Genomic DNA, 7,750 nt, shown 5'->3' on the forward strand with positions numbered 1-7,750 from the left:
AACCACAGGTAATCCAGGACGATAGAATGTAACTATTTTCCCGTAGCAATCAATATTGGCACGATTAAAATGCAACCAATATGTGCCCAAAATCACATCAAAATCAACAATATCTAACGGGATAAGGTCAACTGGCATAACAACATCCTCCACCATTACTGGACATCCTAGATACACACAATCAACAATACATCTCTCCTATCTAGGCATAGCAAACTCTAAATCATACCCTAGAGATGTAGGGTGAGGTTGCGTCACTTGAGCAAATGTATGAGAAATAAAATAATGTGTAGCACCACAGTCAATCAATACTCTAGCAAAATAACCAAGGATATTTAACGTACCCATGATCAAGTCTGGATTATTCTGAGCATCTTGCAGAGAAATATTGTGGATACGCCCATGGGTCTGTTGTCGTCCACCACGACCTCTATTAGTCTGACCATCACGACTCTGCACATTACGCCCCTAACTAGGCTGACCAGACTGCCTTGAAGATCCCGCACTACTAGTAGCAATCTCTCCCTGCTGAGGTTGTCCTCCCTAGTACCTCTGAGATCCACCCGCTGGAATGGGAGGATACGGCATATAACCACCTGAAAACTATGGATACCTATTCTGAGAATAAGGATCTTGAGGATACGAATATTGTGCTGGAGCATAAGGAATGGCATCACCCTGATAACAGTAGGCACCACCACGACTTGTCTACCCGAAACAACCAGGGCCTGGGACCTGCTGGATTGGTGCAGGTGGTGGCAAGAAAGAGTGTTGGGGCCTCTGCTGACTCTGGGGACAATTTGCAGCCCGATGTCCCGTCTGCCCACAAGTGAAACAACTACCGCTGCCTTTCCTGCACTCTCCAAAATACCGATTATTACACCTGTGGCAAACCGGAGCCCTTCTTCTACCAGTATCACCTTGTCTCTGGCCCCTAGGACCCTCATCAGACCTACCACCTCTTCCCTGACCAGTGGCACTAAAATCACCGCTGGAAGAACTGGAACTAGTCCCACCTTGCTTAAAACTCTGGGTCTTGCAAGGTTTTAGAGATGCCTGACCCTTGCTTTTGTCGTCTTTCCTCTGATTGCCATCTTTTTCTTTTTCCTCACTCTCACTAGGCATGTTCTTGGAATCCTCAATCTTTAATAGAATTTCATAGAACTCCTGATAAGATTCTCAAGGGGTAGTGGTCGCCATAGAATGTCACTTTTTCTTGGTACCCAATCGAAAACGACGAAGCATCTCGCCCGGATTGGCAGCAACCTCCGGATAATAACGAGATAAATCAATGAACTTCTGATAATACTCGTTCGCCGTTAACTTCCCTTGCCTCAATTCAGTAAATTCTTGCTTTTTACGATCAATGTACTCAGGAGGCATAAACTTTTTTCGAAACAAATGCTTAAACACTTCCCAGTCAGCCATTTCTTCTGGGGTCAAATGACAGACCTCTTGTTCCCACCAGGATGACGATTCCTTACCCAAGAACCATGATATCATCTCAACCCACTGCTCAACAGGAAGATTCCCCTGATTATGCAACACTCGGAAAGTCTTTTCAATATGGTCTAGCCACCGTTCAGCTCCCTCAAAACCCTCGTGGCCCTCAAACTTATCCAGCTTCAAATTGTACATGGTCTCCAGATGAGTCCTTTGGGGAGGGCCGAGCACCGACTGAATAGCGGTAGCAATAGCTTCCCCCAATTGAGCTACATCAGGGAAACTAGACTCAGCAGAGCGATGTGGTACCCTACGAGGCGGCATAGTTCTGACAGAAAACACCAAAACAATTAAAACACTCACAAGAAAAATGCAGGATTGCCAAACCTAAGCTCTGGTACCAAACTGACACACCCCGACCGAAATCAGGGCGTGCTGGCTGTCACGTGAGGGTGACGTAACCATGTGCACAGTACGGAAGCAAAAAATATAATAAAAGTATGAATAAATCAAAACTAAACTACACACAAAGTAGTTAACACACAAGTGCAAAAGTAAGTGTGAAAGAAACAATATTCAGAGCACAGAAAACCTAGTGTAGTCCAGAGAAACAAACACTAACTAAACACACCCAGAGGTCATCCTACATTGATGGTAATCTGTCAGATATGATGTGGATTCCTCGTAAACCACCAAAAGAGCAACCTAAACTAGAACCTGGAGGGGCGTAAAACAGAAAGTGTGAGTGGGCAAAAACAAAGCTCTTCAAAATCCCTTAATTAATAAAAGTTCTAACCCCTCGCCGTAAAACCTGTATAGTTTCCCATAAAATAGAATATACACATATATCGAAAACATGCTCAGAAATATGCCATGTCGAATGCCTCTACATAAACTATAAGTAACCCAGGTAATGTCAATCAATGCAATGTAATATGTTAGCCGGAGTCACCTAACGTGACCTGTACGGCTGAATCTAGAGCTCAAATCTCTAACTCACTAACTATACCTGCACACGAGTCGAAACCACCTAAAGTGGTATGTACGACAGAACTGGGTGTAAATACATACGCTCAAGTGCCACGATTACGTGAAGACTGGGCGAATAATCGCGGGTCACCTACGAGTCAGAACCACCTAAAGTGGTATGTACGACAGGACTGTGTACCTAACTTGGATCCAAGATGAGCGTGTGGTGTAGGAGGTGAACATCACGTGAATAACTGTGCCCTACTTTGGGCGGGAGCACTAACACTGGGGGTGCAGGTTATGAGCTCTTTATGTATCTCATATAACCACTACATCACACTATAAACTATAACATACCTGGTACTCAGCTGTACGTCCGCAGCACCAAACATACATATATGCAACTACTAATGCATAAATAAATAGGCAAACGCAATGCATGGCATTTAAAACATATAAACATTCCATATCATTTTTGGGGAAAACCACAGTATATAGGCATATACGAAAAACCAAAAGCCCACTCACTGGTACATGGAAGGGTCGTAACCCCCTTACCTCGAGTGACTGCGCTTGTCCTCGGGATAGGTCTTACCTATATGCGAAACAACTATAAAAACGTCAATTTAAAGAACATAACTGATGCGAAACGAATGTGACACACAAATTAAACCCTATTTGTGACAATTGTAGTAATGATGTAAGTAGGGATAGTTCTAACCGGGGATTAACTAGGGGTGCTAAACACTTGACTCAAATAAATAAAACTAACTTTTAAAACACTTAACTCACTTAAAGAAAACTCGAAACAAGTCCACAAGACTCCAAATACTTAAAAACACAAAATAAGATAGATTGTAATGACTAAGACTAAACAAAATATGGGGGGAATTGAGGTTTTGACGAAATTAAACTAAAATGCACAGGTTGCAATTAAGGGCAGAATGTAAATATGAACGTGATGAAAATATGGATGAAAGCTAGCTAAGGGGTTCTTCTCCACACATGTTACACTTGCATACAAGATGATTTTCGGTTGGTCTTTCGATGAATTATGAAACTCGACGCTCCAAGTTAATTAGGTCCGCTTAAATTAACCTTCAGATTTCCCTAGAATCATTGAATTGGATGAATATGCATCGCAACCAAATTAATCCTAACAAGTTCTCTATATGAACAGCATGATAAAGATACAAGTTAGAATCATTACGTTCTTTGGAAATCATAAGCATCGACAAGGCATTTGTAACTATGAAAAGCATGATACTCTTGCCAGGAATTCATTTAACGCGATTGTTTATAAGCAACCTCCACTACTTGTGAATATAAGTTCATAACTATTAGGTGAAACTCATTTATATTCTAGCGTCATATTCATGCATAAAAATTAAGCGTGCACTCTCAATAACCATACATAAATAAGTTATCAATCAAACAGTTAAACAAATTGAATCCACAACTTATGAAATTCCAACCAAAGGTAATCAATTCATATTGCAAGCATAAACATGTATTTTGAATCACCCCCTAGCTAAAGGGGGTTTAGTTCCTCATACGTACAAGACAAAGAGAATTGAATTTAAACATTGAAATCAAAGGAAAAGAAACACCTAAACATTCCAACAACTCAAACTTGAATTGTATGAACGTTTATGCCCTCTTCTCTTCCTCTTTGTTGTGGCACAAGGTCTAAGGAAAGGTTTTGGGGTGGTGTTTGTATGTGGAATGGAGTGGGGAGTGGTTGGAGTTGTGTTTTGGAGGGATGGGGAGTGATTGGAGTGGCTGCAATGGATGGAGATGGTTGCAGAAAATGGAAGGGGATGCACGGCACAAAGGATGGTTGTTTTGTGTTGTTTTGTGATTGAATTTCTGTGGTGAATGGGAATTGTGTGTATGAATGCATTGCATGGTTTTATAGGGAGAGAATGGATGGGAGAGCATGTGAATGGCAGCTAGGAGGGAATGATTAAAGAGGGAATGCATGTGGAATGACAACTAGGTTGGTTGGTGGAAAGCTGGAAATGCATGGGAATGCACGGCAAATGTGTGTTTGGTGTGCATATGGCTGATTTATTTGTTGGGAAAGCCTGTGGCTGCCAACTAGGGTGAATGATTGAAGTGGGAATGGAAGAATGTGGCTGCAATGATGAAGTGAGAAGGCTGGAAATGCAACGGAATGTGCACGGCAAAGGTGTGTTTGGTTGTGATGGGAGAAAATGGATGAATGATTAAGAGTGCATGTGGGTGAATTATAGAATGGGAAAGCATGTGAGTGACAACTAGGGTGAATGGTGGCTGCAATGATGAAGTGGGATGGCTGAAAATGGGATGGATTTGCACGGCATAGAATGTGTTTTGTGTGCATGTGGCTGAAATTGGTAGGTTATGCATGGGTTAGGATGGTTTTTGGGAAGAGAATGGGCTAGGCCCTTTGTTTTATGTCCTAAAGTGCATACAAGGCCTTCAATTTCGTCCAACACTTTGGCTCCAAGCATAAGCTATCCATTCCAAGCCCAATTTTGCTCCAAAATGCTCCAAAATGCACCTTTTTGCTTCCTTAGCCATATGAACCTAGAAACACACGAAAATGGCATAAAGGACTAAAATAACTAAAGAAACACAACGTAAATGCATGAGAACAAGCCAATTAAGTCGCATAAATATGCTCCTATCAAATTCCCCCACACTTAGCTTTTGCTAGTCCTCAGCAAAACAAACAAACTAACAAAACGAAACAAAACAAAACAAACAAAAGACAATCTAAACCTTCCAACGTTGCCTCAGGGATTTCCAATGCACAAGACATGTTAAAAATCGTTATCTCCATAGATTTAAGTCATCTTCACACTTAAGTACATTCTTAATCATCGTCACCACATACTAGTTGACAATTAAGCATTTAAAACCATGTTTTGAATGTAGTAACATGCTTTAGAGAATTTGCTCAATTCCTGACAAGATATGCCCGCAATTTTCACTCAGAATTTCTAACTACACACCCTAATCTAGTTATATGTGAGAAGATTGATGTAAACATGAAAAGAACACTCACATATATATATATATATATATATATATATCACAAAGAAAGCAATTTCTGGAGTTAATACACATGTTTAGATATGATCTCATGAATGGAATGCTACTACTTAGATGCGAGAACCATTGACACCATATGCTCATACCAACTTCAAACTCCACAAATTGAAATGCACAACACTCAAGATAGAAGTCACGGGTTGTAATGGGGCTTGGGGTGTTTGGATAACAAAGAAGGGATATGGAAAACAAAGGTTCTTAAAGAAATAGTGAGCAAAGCACTTGAATCAACTTAGAATTCACTTTTGAATGAAAACTCAACTTTTGAACAAAAAGGGAGAATTTAGACAATTTAGGGCCAGATTTGGTGTTTTGGACCCTTTCTTTCTTTCTTTTCTTTTCTGTTTTTCTTTTTCATACGTTTTTCACAATTTTTTTTTTTCTTTTGAATCTCAAAACATACATAAACACTTAAGAACAAAACATTCTCTCCCCCACACTCATTTTCTTTCATAATGTAACTCAAAAGGAATTCATTTAAGTCATGCTCACTATCTTTTAAGAACAAGGGTGTGGACTGTCCTAAACTAGGCTAGGTGAGGATAATGTGGGTTAACAAAGAATAAAGCCTAAACAAGGCTCAACGGGGTTAACTTAAATATATAATGAAGTAGGATACACGGCAATTTGGCTTAGGTGGTGGTGGTCACTACACAACTTCTTCTTGAATATGTGTTATGTAAATCAATTAACATGCTTTGAATGAAATGGGCATGAGTTCTAGCATTTGGAACTATATGATGAAACGCCTTCTAAGTAGTAACCAAGCAAAGAATAATGAGACCATGCAACGACTTTAGAAAACAATAATGCACAGATTTTAACTCTCCAAATAACGTTTAGGCTCAAGTCTCACAAGGTTGTAGCATTTGTTTGAGTTCCTTCCTTCAAGCATGTTACAAAAACGAATTTTTCTTTTATGATTGCATGTGAAGTCATACATTATAACCATAACCAAGCATATACCCAGAGTAAATCAAACTTTTCTCCATGTTTATAACTCTTTTTAACAGTCATGCAATTACAAACCAAATCTTCATTATTGTGTTGGAAGGTACCCTAAGACACAAACACACAAAAACGACTCAAAACACTCTTTTTAGGCTTTTCAAAACATGTTTTTCAAATTTTTATGTGATTTTCGAAGTTATAAAACAAAACACACTAAAATACTCTAAAATAGCTTAAAAACACTTAAAAACAGCAAGGAACAACATTGGAAGTATTGGGTGATAAAATCCCACGAATTTGCATCAACAACATTAGTTACCCCCCCCCCCCCCCCCCCACACTTGAATCAAACATTGTCCTCAATGTTTTAAGCTTAAAATCACACCTAACAAAAACAAATACACAAACAGCAACAAAACACACTAAACTTGGCAGAATGTAAATAACAAAGAGAAGAGTTTAGGGACGCAAATCTGGTTATGGAGTGTAGATTCCATCTTCTCTTTGGTGATTGTATTGAGGCTTGATCTTGACTGGAAGATTTTCTGGTTTCCTCCAATCGTTGATTTTCCACAGGCTTATTCTTGAACTGGGCTGGAGGATTCTTTTGGTCTCCCCCGAAAGTCTATGAGCGGTTTCAGGATTCAGACACATGGCAGGCAAGTACGAGGTGGAGGTGATGAACTCTTTCTTTGTTCAATCTTTCCAATTTGTATTGAAGAGGGTTAGAGGATAACTCAGCATATGCAGTTGTTGCGCTTGTCTCCACATGCTTCAATGTATCATTTTCACTTGCCTTAGCTGTTATCCAAGCAGATGTGGTCCCTTCTATGGCAGTGTATCAACCGTTGAAGATGACTACTCGAGAGCAATACTAGGTAAGCAACCAGGAATAAATTCCAGGTAGTCGGTTCCAGATCGGAAGACTGACTCCAAGTGCCGGTTGATTGCTCTCTTTCTCTTTGCCATGCGAGTAATAATAAGGACAAAGGAAAAGACAGGGAAAGAGCATGATATGAGATACCTTTGCTTTCGCCCTTGATGATATGAGATACTTTTGCTTTTGAAGAAGCAGCGAATGAATCAGCACATTGGGGAAGAAGAAAAATTGAGTATTTCGAGAGGCTTTGCTGGGAGTGCGCCCTCAGAGGTGAGGAAGAGTTGGGCATTTTCTTCAGGTCTGCCTTGCCATAAAAGATGAAGGTCGACATATATAGGGATTTCCCAATAGCAAGTGGTGGTACTGTTCCTTTACCCTTGTCGACAAAAGTTTTGATCCAGCAAATCC

Source organism: Pyrus communis, chromosome 15 (assembly GCF_041283825.1).
Source record: "Pyrus communis isolate YQ-2024b chromosome 15, ASM4128382v1, whole genome shotgun sequence".
NCBI classification, from domain to species: domain Eukaryota; kingdom Viridiplantae; phylum Streptophyta; class Magnoliopsida; order Rosales; family Rosaceae; genus Pyrus; species Pyrus communis.